We start from the raw sequence: 14092 nt of genomic DNA on the forward strand, positions 1-14092 counted from the left end.
GTAATAGCCAAAGACGAATTTCATGCAATTTTGGAGGTATTGACATGGTACTGTGTTTTGGAAGTAAACCATTTTCCTTGACCACTTTGTGGTGCATCCGTGCATGGTGTTTAATTTGTAAGGACTTTCTTGTTCCCTTAAATAGGCACGTGTTTTTTTGCTTTATTTTGTCTCAGTGTGTCTACTGATGGAATCAAGAGTACTTAAGTATTTGGTAGCATGAGATTTTGAAAATGTCAAAAAAGTGGCATGGGTGGAGTGGTGGGTTTCATAGTTTTCATAGCACTAGGGTGAGCCATAGTGGTGTCCTAGATGCTTAAGCGACTCCTTGGTGAGGCCAAGGTGATATAAAACATATAAGGGTAGAAATAAGAAACCATTGAAATTTATGACATATGGAGGGTAAGATCATCAGGTTTTGCATCTGGGCATCCTATTCTTGGCACATAAGACCACTAGCCGCCTAGAACCACAATGGGCACTAATGAAGACCCGGTCCAAAAGTCGGTGTTATTTTTAATAACTATGGTATATGGGCATTTTATTCTTTGGGTCTTTTATTTATAATTGACTGAATTATAAAGCCCAAAAGGGGGGGGGGGCTAAAGGGGTATACAAAAATAGATATTTAATTGGTATTTGGGATCCATTAGGTAATGTTTTTGGTTTAGTTTAGTCAATTAAAAGTCCTATTTTGGTTTGTTGTGTGGGGCCCAAGTATCTAGAAGACTTAGGCTTCAACAATTCTAACGGGTTAAATAATTAAGAGTCATTGTTAGTTAAGTTAGTGTACTTACCTAAGAGTTTTAAATTAAGGGTACTTCTATTTTCTTATAAAATATGTGACCATCCCCCTTGATGATGGTTAATGGAATATACAGTGTGAGATTTTGAAGGTACCTAAGAAAAGGCTTCTTTCTCTCTCCCTTCTCTCTCCTTCTCTATCCCCCTCTTCTCCTTTCTTCTCCTCTTTTTTCTTTACTGTTCATGGTACCGTTCACAGTTCCAAAGCAGGCACCTTGTTGCCTAAGTGTTGTCTTACTATGGGGTGGATGTTGGTCTCATCTATCGCTTGCTGAGTGATGGTGCAAGGCAGTTAAGATGGTTGACCAAACTCTGAAGTTTTTTTACTTCATCAGCTTTTCAACTGTGACAAAATTCCGTGGATTTTCGATTTTCTTTTCAACCAATTATCAATACCTTGATTGTATAATCTTGGCTGAACGTTATTGATTTTCTTAAATATTGAGAAAGATAAGGCAGCTGTTCAAATCTCACTAGAAATTAGTTTATGTTTCAAGCTCTTATTGTTATCTTCGAATTTCAATTTATGCTGCTGAGTCTTTGACAGGAGGAAGAGTTAAAAGGTGCAGTTGTCCTCATTTTTGCAAACAAGCAGGTTTCCACTAATCACCTATGCTCTTTTTGTTTTGTTATTCTTCCCCCCTTATAAAATACATACCAATGGAGCCAATTTCAAATCTGAGCTTATAATGCACAGGAGAAAGAGAAACTGATTAGAAACTGTATTACTGGGGCATGGTCCCTTGTGTTCTAGCTTCTTGTATCTATTGTCTTCTTCTGAAGAAATGTTGTCATGCAGTCCATAGAGTCTTGGGTTTTGGTTTCTTTGATGTTCTTAGCTCCCAATGATGTCTCCTGCTTGTTCACACAGGATCTCCCTGGTGCACTAGATGATGCTGGAGTAACTGAGGCCTTGGAGTTGCACAAGATTAAAAACCGTCAATGGGCAATTTTTAAAACTTCTGCCATAAAGGGTGAAGGCCTCTTTGAGGGCTTGGACTGGTAAATTCATTTAACTGTTACACCTACTGATTCAGGAAATTCCAGAAATATTTAGATATCTTATTGATCTTATGCATTTTAATCTGTAGAACCTGCATTTGGTCTACTCTCATTCCTATTTTGTGATAGAAGTACGTAGAGAGTACAGTTCATTCCCTTTGACTTGCTAGAGGTTCAGTTATGGGTTTCAAGTCTCCTAAGGGTTAGGGATTAGAAACCAAGAAAGAATCTAGAACCGCAGGCTAGGAACAAATGGCAAAACTGGAGAAAACGAAATAACTGGACCGAAATTGATCAGATCCGGCTCTAACTCTATTGAATGGTCTAGGAGGTATGAGTGACAATTGACATCCATGGTTTAAAGTATCTTCGATATGATACAATACCCCTCCGATACGTATCTTAATTTAGCCGACCGATACTTTAATCTTTGATTTTTAGCATATCTTAGTAGCATATCTCCAATACATATCTTAAATTTAACCTACTGATACGGCGACCTATACCGATACTTTAATCCTTGGTGACATCTCAATAAACTTTGATTCAAATCCCATGATCAGATCTTAAGTTATCATTAGATTACAAAATGGCAAGTCAACAAAGGAGTAGCCATTTAGTAACTAACAGAAAATAGCAATTAGGAATCAAGAAACAGCAAACCATACTCAAACAGAAACAAGGATAAGATTTTGAAACTAAAGTGAACAGAAATGGAAACAAGTTGCAAACAGTTAGAGAAATAGGAGAATCAGATCCAAAACAATAGCCGAGCTCATAAGTCAATGTTAGAATTCTGATCTGTAACAGCCTTTAAATGTTTTACCCAAGAAGAAAACAGTACAGTATCTGTAGATTAGTAGCAGAAACCATGGATAAGAATATGGGATCCAAAACCAGATTTAAACCGATAGAAGGTAGCTGATTAAGTAACACACAGACAACTTAGTTGTAGTTCTGATTTTCAGGAAGAAAGAGGAAAGATAAACAAAGTAGTAATTGGGCTGGAACTGAATCACCACCGGAGGCCTCAATTGGAATCACCACCAATCAACTGACCTACTGAAACACCACAACAGGGCTGGAACTGAATAACCACATTACCAAGATCTGGTGCCATCTTCATTCACTCATAAAATCGTTCTAGGCTGTGAAGCATGCTGTAAACTAATGCAGAACAGAAAATATAAAGGACTAAAAATTAGTAACTAGACCCCAATCCTGTGTACCTAGATGTTACCCATAACATCAGACCATTAAAGCTCTTTGACAATAAATAACCCAAAAGTAAAGTTCCCAAAGCTCTTATAACACCACCGGAGGCTTCAATTGGAATCACCACCAATCAACTGACCTACTGAAACACCACAACAGGGCTGGAACTTAATAATCACATTACCAAGTTCTGGTGCCATCTTCATTCACTTGTAAAATCGTTCTAGGCTGTGAAGCATGCTGTAAACTAATGCAGAACAGAAAATATAAAGGACTAAAAATTAGTAACTAGACCCCAATCTTGTGTACCTAGATGTTAGCCGTAACATCAGACCATTAAAGCTCTCTTACAATAAATAACCCAAAAGTAAAGTTCCCTAAGCTCTTATAACACATTGTAATGTAAGAATAGATTTGACAAGTCAAACCAGCCCAAACTGCAGGAACTTTTAATCAGAAGAACAACCACTATTACCCAAGGTAGGACAGCAGTTCCACAAATCAGAATTAAAGAAAAAATTAACCCTCTGTAAATCAGATCTCGAACCCAGAAGCTGGAGTCTATGGGGCCAAACTACAAACCAGATAATAGGGCTAACCAGAAGTAGGAATAGAAGCCTAACAGTTCACAGACCATAATAAACATCCACAGAAACAGAAGAGGACAGATCAGACCTATCGGTTCTGGTTCCTGTTCTGTAAGGTCACTACAGGACAAAATTCAAGAGAATTTTAATATCCTAAAATTGGCTGGCCAGAATCAGCCCAAACCAAGGTCGAGTCTCACTTGGGTAGGGAAGAAAGATTGACCAGATTTATAGCTCCAACCAATGGCTGGAAGTGCTTCAAGTAGCAGAGAACCGATTGTGAAATCTAAGGCAAATCTGGGCAGAATTGGAATTTAAATACCTGGGTCGTTGAACAGCAATAAACCCCTTGAAAAAGAAAACCTTGAAGGAGAAAAGGAGCACTTGAAGATGAACCTCTTGGACTTCTCGCCGCAAAGAGTCATCGGATCGAACACCAACCCAATACCTTGATCAAACATAAGGAAGTTCTCTCGCAGAGAAAACAGTAGCAGCAGCCATGTAGTTTGTAAAAATCGTGGCTCATTAAAAGAGCCATAGCTTTATTTATAATAGTGATAGGGGTTACATGAAATAGAAACTAACTTTAGTTTCCAAAAACTGAAATAGGAAACTAAAAATTAGAAACTCAACTAGTTACTAAATCTGAAAATAGAAACTTACAAAATAGAAAGTCTTATGACTGAAAATTAGAAACTAATTTAAGACTGAAAATTAGAAACTAATTTAAGACTGAAAATTAGAAACTAATTTAAGACTTCAAAATAGAAACTAAATTACTAACTAAATGACTAATTAGTAACCCCATCAGCAGCCCAAATCGTGGGCTGACTTGGACCAGATCTGGGTCGACCCAGTCAGTCACTTGGGTCGACCTTGGTCTTGGTTCTCCTTGTGTAAACCCTTGGTACTGCATCACATTGGGACCTTAAAATTATGCCCATTTAGGCCCAAACGAATTGGGTGACCCAAATCTAAACTAAAACTTGACCCCAGTTTCAATTAAACCAGAAAACTGGTTCAAACCATGGATCACAAGATGGAATCGGCCTTGGTCTTCATGCTGGCAATCTGCATCAACTCTCTCTAGCTGGAAGAAACAACACATGATGTACTTCCAGCTTTAACCTGTAATAAAACTCGAGTTCAATATAACTACCTTTTGGGGTTATATTTCCCCTCCCCCCTTTAATGCATTTTACAGTTCACCCCCTCCCCCCACCACCACCCCCCCACCCCCCCAAAAAAAAAAATAAAAAAAAAGTAAAAAAAACTCTAGCTGCTCGTGAATGTTAAAAATGTAATCTTCAATTCGTGGAGAGCTCTCTCTTCGTAGAACAATGGAGGAATCCTGAACTTGATGTGCTCAACTTCTTGACCATCATCGAATGTGAATGATGTGATCGTGGGGTCGTCCACAATTGGTCCTTCAACTTCTTTGCTTGTTAAGAGACCTTTATTATAGTGCCAAATTCCTTGGTTTCTTCATCATTGTCCTTCTCATCGGTCTCAACCAATGGGATCGAGCATTTAACATTGACTCCTGTTGTTTCATCTCCATACTCATAGAGTGCATATCATCAGCATTTGTTGGATGTGGTTCAGAAAACTCCATTCACAAGATTTGCTTATATTGTAGCCACTATAGGTTACCTTTTGGTTTTTTAGGGCAGCATTTAGCAATTTTCCCAAACTTGTTGCAATGGAGAAGCACTATGTGTTGTTACCACTAGCCATAGGTGCCTTAACTTTGCTATCTGCAACTGCAGAGGTGAAGGTCGATATATGGGATTATCCTTAACAACACTGACGGAGCTTTACTGGACTCCCCAATTTGAAAGCCAACTTGCCCAGCAGGGCTTCAGTAATTCTTCTGCTTATAACGCTTTCTGGAAGCAGTCCTGCAAGTCATAAACATCAACCACACCAATATACTTTCTAAAACCCCAATTTAAATTGAGACAAAAGCTGTGCATCATCATTCTCTTTGATCACCACCCATGAACTAAGAGAGTTAAACTGCTACAGAGAGTGTGCCTTGCCATTGGAATTTAGCCGGTCATGTAATCATGCTTGGAAAGTCTAAGGAGATACTTGCTCTTTCACTCTCCTTTCATCTCATCCCATGTGGTAGGTACTGTACCCCAAATTTGTATCCTTCGCTCTTGGGTATTCCACCACCCCCTTGTTGGTCAAACTTGGCATGGGCAAACTTCCAACTCTTTTTTTGATAGGCAATATCAAATTAATTCAAAGAAAAGGGGGAAGACAAGACATAAGAATATACAAAACATGCTTTGATTTGTAACTTCCAATGCTGAATCTCATTGAAAAGACCCAAGAGAACAACAGCTCATCTGCTATAGGACATCAACTCATCCTAGAATCGAAAAACAAAAGAATAATCTAACAGCGACTGAACTCAACTATGTAGGGTCCAGAGAACTTGTCAGCAAGGTTCTAAATCTCGGTTTTGAGGCCAGTTCCGGTCAGGCCTGAAACCGAGAAAACTTGGTTATTGTTTCGTGGTTGCGACACTGGGTTTCTACTGTAGGCCTCCCTGGGTTGAAATCTAGGTTTCATTTCGGCCAAGGCCAAAGCAGAGACAAATTGGAGGTTTTGGTCAGTTTCGACCTGACATTTATTTCCATGCTTGTCGGCTAACTTCAGCTTCCTCGGCTCTGTCAATTTATAGAAGTGAAAATAATCATCCAAAGAGGTTAGCCAGTTGTAGAACACCTGTGGGTCGAGCTTCCCACAGTATTCCTTCAATTCTGGCTTTACCTTTTGGGTGTCATTAATACGCCTTATTAGGTACACCATTAAGGCTGGGGTGTGGGGATCCTTTGTGGCCCTCTACCCATAAATCACATGGTATTATTAGTATAGGAATGGGCTGGTATTCTGGTAATACTTCATTAGTTTTGAGATGCTCAGAGTTATCAGATGTAGAGAAGGATTAGATTCAAATCTTTGCTTGATAGCAGTCATGCGGTCTGATAACTACCTGAACATGTCTTCGATCTGGTTGTGTGATTCATGAATATTTGTTAGGTCAGAGTTCCTTGAGCTGGGTTCAGTCTAGCTCTGATATAAAATAATGGGTTTTCATTCTTCTACGGATTAGGGATTAGAAACCACAAAAGAATCTAGAACCACCGATAACCAGGTCAAAATTGATGAGGTCTAACTCTGACTCTAATCGAATTGCTGTAGGGAGGAGTAACATCTCAGCAAACTTTTATTTAAATGCCAAGTTCAGATCTTAAGTTAACATGGAATCACAGAAATAGCAAGCCACCAAAATAGTAACCAAAGTAACTAGCAAAAAATAGCAAGTCAAAAGTGTCGAACTCAAACAGAAACAATGATCGGATTTGGAAACTAAAGTGGATAGAAATAAAAAGAAGCTAAAAATCAGAATTAGAAAATAGTAGCAAGCAGTTCAAGAAATAGGAATTCAGATCCAAAACAGTAACTGAGTCTCAGAAATCGATAGTAGAATTCTGATCTAAAACAGCCTTTAAACAGAGTGGTGCAGATAAGCCACTTAAAGGGTTTATTTTATTGGAAATAAGCCTTGGGTTGGGTTATGTAGGTGTTGGCCTTTGATCCCATTTTTTTTTTTTAATAGGCCACTTTAATGTGCCTAAAATATGGGTAGAAAGTAGGAAAACGAGATTTACTTTATTAGTTTAGTTAGAGTCCTAGTCTTGATATATTTTAATTGTTTTGTTTGAATCCAACTCAATATCGGACTCTTAAGTGTCTTTTAGGAGTCCTATTGAGTCCAACTATGTTTTTTATTTGGTGAACAAATAGCTTAAGTCCTTATTTGAGTTTATTTTCGTTGTTATTTTAGTTTTCTAGTCAGTTTACGTTTCCCAATTAGTTAAGGATTGGGTTAGGCCTTTCTTTTTTAGTGTTTTGAGTCTGTTTTGATTATTTTATGTAAGTTTGTAAGGGGCTACAACATTGTACACGAATTTATGAATTAAATTTGCAGCTTTGTGCTCCCAATTTTCTGAGAGAATTTCTTCAACAATTGAGATAGATGTGGGTCAGAGGCCCAGGCTGTGATAGTCATTCCACACATATCTATTTCATCTCCATCTTTCTTCTTTCATCATCTTCTTCATCCAACAGGAAGTAAATATTGTTGTTCAAGTTTTCCTTAAATTTCTTCAAATCTTCTAGAAGGTTGGATGTCACACTTTTTTTCAGAGTAAACAATTCAGCCTTCCGATCGAACTCAAATTTTGACCAGGCGTTCAAGAACCCTAATTTGGAGATCGATTCAAATTTGGGCCCTTTTCTTTAGATATTTGTAAAATTCTAATTCTGCCCTTCCCTTGCCAAGATCTGGAAAAAGTTATTGTTTTGTGCTCAAATAGTTACTGTTTTGCTTCCGTTTGTTGATTCAAATTGACTCTTAAAGTCAGAGATTGTTTGTGCTTTATTACGGTAATTTTTTAACTCTAATTTTGGGCTGGATATTACTGTTTTGCCCCTCACAGTTATTGTTTTGTTTTTCCTCCCTAGTTGCTGTCTTATTTCACTCCTAGTCTTCATTATTTTCATCTGAACTATCTTTTGAGTGTAGATCCTTGTCAAACTGCTACTATTTTGATTCTTTCAAACATAGTACTACATCACTGAGCTTTATCTTGGAATGAAAACAGTACAGAAACTATAGATTAGCAGTAGAAACTACGGTTAGAATATGTGATCCAAAACCAGATTTAAACCAGAGGTAGGTATCTGATTAAGTGAGGCACACTGGTAGTTCTGATTTTCAAGAACAAAGATGAACAAAGAAAAGAAAGGACATAGTGAATTGGGCTGGAACTGAATCGCTATCAAACATAGTTGTCAAGGCAACTAGGAGATCCAAGGCGTTGGAGGGGGTGCTTAGGCAACAAGTCTCTTGCCTAGGTCTCACCTAGGTGTCCTAGGTGTGCATTAATGACTGTAATATAGCAATGATAATTTTATATAAGGAGGAAAAGGTTTCCATTTGGGAGGGTGAGTGATGTAGATTGTAAGAGCAAGGCCAAAATCAATCTAGACCGGTTGTGGGATTCAACTGCTGTGAGAGATAGCCTGGTAAGGTGTGGTCTGGTTCTTGGGACAGATTTATATTTTGGTGCGATTCTGGTTCTCTATTTCAGCTGTCAAAGTGGACCAAGAATGAACTAATGTGTTACTTTGAGTGTCCAATGGGTTGTATGGTCTACGGGCGTCATATTTTTGGGTTTACTTTTGTAATGGATCAATTCTATAAGCCCGAATATTGGGGATTTAAGTCCTTTACGGGATTAGGAAGTTATTGTTTCTTAGTCAATAAGAATATTAGGTTTCTTACTCCATGGCTGAGAAAGTAACTTTTGAGAGGGTGAGATGGTCAAGGGAAGGTGAGAGGCCTGAATCGAACCACCACTTCTCTTCCCCCTTCTCACGCTTCCATCGAATTCCTTTTTCTTCCTTTGTGTTTCCTTTTTTTTTTTTTTTCGTGCTGTAAGTTCATTATCAGATTACAAAACCAACCAGCAAGATTGAAGAACAGAAACCAGTCTACAGCCAGAATCAACTCAAATCCGTTTGGGCTTTGAAGTGCCAATATATTTTCTCATTTTCCAGACCAGGGTTCAGCCCCTTTTTTGAGGATTGATCAGGTGCATCAAGAGAGGAACTCGACCAAGTTTTGTGGCCTATAGTGGCCTGTAGCTACTGTAATAAAAAATCTCCCATTCGAGTCCAGATCGAGACTTATCTGAGTGAAGACTTGGACAAGCTGATTCTCCCTATCCAGCCAACAGTTGAGGCTCAATTTGTGAAGGACAGTTAGACATCATACAAGGAATCTTCATTCCAATTTTGAGGGTCATCAGAAGTTGGAAACTCAAGTTCTTGAAGATTGACCAAAAGTTTCATTTTTCTTGCAATCTCTCAATCCAGCGGACAGAATTTGTTCAATTTTTGACGGTATGTTCCCTCATATAGAATCTTCTTTCAGTCCGAAATGCAGCTCCATCTAAGTTGTGTTTTGTGAGTAATTTAAATCTCCTATATTTATCCTATTTTCCAAATCTGAGTTTTTCTGTTGAATCTGAACTTGATTTATGTGTTGGAGTTCTGATGGATCCTACTTGGACTGATTACCTCTTGGTAATTTAGTCTAACATCAATGGGGGCTGCGCCCAGGCACAGAGGGACGAAATGACCGGCCCACTCCCATGACAGGTGGAAATGCCCACCCTATTGATGCTTCCAGGTGCTCTCCTATTGACCCCTACATTGGTGCAGGATCCATGCTCCTGGACAGAGAACTCTTCCCCTTTATATAATTATGTTTATATGCAACATAGTAGAAGCCATATCACTATCAAACATAGTTGTCAAGGCAACTAGGCACCTAGGACGTTGGAGGGGTGCTTAGGTGACTAGGTGCTCCTGCCTAGGTGTCGTAAGCATGCATTAATGACTATATGTAAAAGCAATGAATCAACATATGATAAACGAAACATAGGATATAGTATTAGCATATTCATAAAAAAAACAAAGCAATAAACATAAGTCAACATAAACTTGTGAAGTATCAATGAGATGTGGTCGCCTTGGACCCAAGAAAGAGCCTGGATGCTTGGGGAGTGCTTTTGAAGACTATGCTACCAAAGGCCTCAATTGGAATCACCGCCAATCAACCTACTGAACATAGTTGTCAAGGCGACGGCTAGGCGTCCAGGCGGTTTGCCTGGGCCTAGGCGACAGTCGCCTTATTGCACTGCATACCGCTTTGTGTTTTGACACTTAAGATATTATTCATAAATAAGCAAATACCCCCCATTTAAATCCAATAAAAATAGTTTAAAAATCAAATTCCAAAAGGATAAAAAGTCAACCCCCCAGTCCAAGAAGAAAAACTGGATTTTGGTTATAGGGACGATTTTCAACTTTTAAATGCTGGAGTTTTTCTCAATTATGAAAATTTTATAAATTCTATCATGTTAAAACATTGCTAAAAACCAAAAGTCTGGTAAAATAATTTTTTGTTTTGATATCCATAAAATTATTTTCATTCAGGCGATTTTAACAGTATTCGTGCACTTAAAAATAAGTTTGACCGGAACATAACTTTGTCATTACAACTTATATTTAAGTAATCTTAGACTTTTTGGAAAGCTGGTTTTATATTATAACTGATACAAAAAGTCTCATGTAGAAATAATATCATTTGACCAGTCAAACTTGTTATAGAACAGAGCATTTCTCTAAATTTTGATTTTTTATAACTTAATATGACTTAATGTTAATTTTTTATGATTTAATATGGCTAAGTGTTGATTTTTAATGACTTGATGTTGCTTAATCTTGATTTTTTATGATACAAGGTATATATAGCTTACTAAATAATGTTAGAAAATAGGAAAAATAAAAAATAACAATTGGTCGCCTTGTTCGCCTCAAGGCGTGGGCCTTCTCGCCTAAGCGCTTAGACAACCCTCCACCGCATTGGTTCGCCTTGGCGCCGTGACAACTATGCTACTGAATCACCACAAGTCTTCCCAGGGAAAAAAAAAAAAAAAAAAAAAAGAAAAGAAAAGAAAAGAAAAAAAATAATTACCACAACAGGGCTGGAACTTAATCACCACAAAACAATTAGGAACAAGCCATTTTCATTGACTCATAAAGTCTTTCTAGGCTGCTAAGCTCTTACATGCTTATGTAATTCACTGTATATTAAAGCAGAACAGAGAATAGAGAAAGTTCTATAAATTATAAACTAAACCCCATTCCCGTGCGTGTACCTAGATGTTACCCATAATGTCAGTCCATTATAGCATCCTTTTACAATAAATAACCCTAGAGTCAATTACCGAAAGCCTATAACCCATTGGAGTCATGGAATTAAGCCCATTTAGGCCCAAACAAGATGGGTAGCCCAGATCTTAAGTCTCAACCAAAACTTAAGCCCAAGTTCAGTTAAACCTGAAAACTGGTTCTAACCATGAATTGCAAGACTAAAATAGGGGTCTTCATTCTGGCAATCTGCATCACTCAGACTTCTTAAGGACTTGGATCGGCAAGATTGGTTTAGCTGTCATACTTTGCAACTAATGGTGGGACCCTAGGAATTTCCTGATATTCCAAGTATTTTTCTCATAGATATTATGTTATGTCAAATGGGACAAGCTGTTGCATCATCCAGGATGATCCTGCATATTTCCTTTCTCTTGAGCTATATAGCTCGTCATATATATTGTTTTGGTTTATTTTAATTGACCAATTCAGTATGATAATAGGAATAGTTTATCTCATTGTCTTCATTACAGCTTTTAGATGTGTACATAGAGTATGGGTCTAATATGTGTTCAGATAACGAGTTTTTTTTTTTTTTTTGATAATTATGAAAATGTAGATTTAAAGTCCATTATATATTTATACCGTAAAGATAAGTTGGATATGTATTTATACTTGTTAATGCATACATTATACACAGTCACGAAAGCTTTCTCGACCTAGGATTTTGACTGGAAGCTCTTGTAAAGATTTGCGAGAACTCAAGGGAATGCACCCAAAGGAAATATGCTTTCGTCGATCTTCTATTGCCTTTTGGTTTTATGACAGAGTCAGCACTTCCACAGTTGGCCAACTGTCACATATTTACTATTATGCACTCTTCAACAGTTGCCATTTAACATGCTCTGTTTTATAGTGTACTTTTCTACAGTTTCTTCTCTTACGACTTTGGAATCTAAATATGTTTCCAGTTGACGGTTACGACCTGAGAAAATATTGATAGCAGTATGACAATGGAAATTGATGGAATGATGATGAGAATACATAGATAGTGTTTCTGTTTGATTTGGAAGCCTTGTGTGAAGCTGTTGATTTTGCATGCAGGCTGAGCAATACCCTCAAGTCATGAGGTGGCTAACTTCGTTGGAGAAGAATCGGAGAAAATGTGCAGCTCTCCAAGCCATTCACAAAGTAGAGAATACAAAATTATCATTGATTTGTTATGAATTGCGAGAGGAAAGTATTAGGATTTGAGGATAAGTCATTTGGGATCTTTTTTTGCTGGATGAGAATAGTTCAAACAGGCTCTTACTGTAAAATGGTGCTAAAGGATTTTCCTCTAATTTTGTTCTTATTTTCTGGTGTTACTATTTGCCTTTTATCCTATTTACATTTCAGTGGATGGTGAGGTCTGTTAAACGTGGAAGGATTGTTATGTAGAGTTCTACTTCTCTCGACGGTGCTTTGAGGTTCCAAATTGTTATGTAGAGTTTTACTTCTCTCGACGGTGCTTTGAGGTTCAATTTGGAACCTCTGGCCCAAGATTTTTTTTTTCTTCAAGAATTATTTTAAAACAAAAATAAAACCTTTTACGGATAGTGCCAAGCGTTAGACCTCGTGGTTGGTGAATCCAGCGCCTAGCGGGCATTGGCTTGCAACTTCTGTTTGAAGAGCAGGCGGTGTCACATGGGTGTGAGTTTGTATTTAGTGTGTTCTGCCCCCTTTCTCTATAATTTCTCTTACCTCTCGTGTGTGTGGGAGTAAAGTCCCATTGGGCGATTCATTAGGAATAAACCAAAAAAAAATTCTGACAAGTGCTTTCATGAAATGTGAAGCATGTCATTAGATGGGAAGAAATGGAATAGAGAGTGGGTTGAATTAAGATTCTTCTTCCTCCGTAGGATAGAAGTTTGGCTTTACATATTGGGAGATGGTTATTGATTCTATTGATAATATGACAGGCTGGGCACATGGGATCAAGGATGTAAAATGTTTGATCCAGGATATTTTGACTCTTTATTCATTACCTTGATCCCAATTAATGAACAGAGGCGATGTCGGTCGCAATTAGGAACATTTTTGCACAACTTAATTTATATCCCACGAAAAGGAGAGATGTTTTGTAACAACCTAATCTGAAATCTATACCCCTACTTGTGGAAAGGCAAGAAGAAAGAGCAGAGGAAGCCAATGCTGGCATGATTGGTAGTTGTGGAGTACCAAGAAGGCAGAAGTGACCCCACCTGCTCCTGTTTAGCCTACCAATGTCACGGGGGAACTCATCAAGAGGTGTGGACAAAAAGGTAAACTTAAATATGAGACTAAGTATAGGAGAATTGAGAAAAGGGGTATAACATGAGGACTTCCCAGGGGGTCACCCATTCCAGGACTACTCTCACCCAAGAATGCTTAACTACGGAGTTTTGATAGGATCCGGTGCATTAATGCTAGTATGATCGCACCCAAACTAGTAGGTCCAAAATAGGCCAATCGGTTTTGCCTGGCAAAATGTAATTTTTGGGTTTTTGCACTGTGGGGCCCACCTCTGTTGTGCAAATTCCCATTTTACCCCTATGGAAAGAGACCTACTTGAGGGTTAAAATACATACTTTATACCAATAAATAAAAAAGGGAAATTAAATTTACAAATTTAATTACATATTAGTTAAATTAGGTATTATATG

General features: G+C 37.9%; 1 long non-coding RNA gene and 1 pseudogene across 1 annotated transcript; one reads left to right on the forward strand and one right to left on the reverse strand.

The window, feature by feature from the left end:
* On the forward strand, nucleotides 1-12775 carry LOC122082853. Its single transcript, XR_006141417.1, has 4 exons — nucleotides 1-36; nucleotides 1352-1399; nucleotides 1676-1806; nucleotides 12513-12775. It is a non-coding gene; the product is annotated as an uncharacterized LOC122082853 (long non-coding RNA).
* A 978-nt stretch (nucleotides 12776-13753) lies between these two features.
* LOC122083011 lies at nucleotides 13754-13872 on the reverse strand (annotated as a pseudogene).
* Between the last annotated feature and the right edge of the window lie 220 nt (nucleotides 13873-14092).

This window comes from Macadamia integrifolia, chromosome 6 (assembly GCF_013358625.1).
Source record: "Macadamia integrifolia cultivar HAES 741 chromosome 6, SCU_Mint_v3, whole genome shotgun sequence".
Taxonomy (NCBI): domain Eukaryota; kingdom Viridiplantae; phylum Streptophyta; class Magnoliopsida; order Proteales; family Proteaceae; genus Macadamia; species Macadamia integrifolia.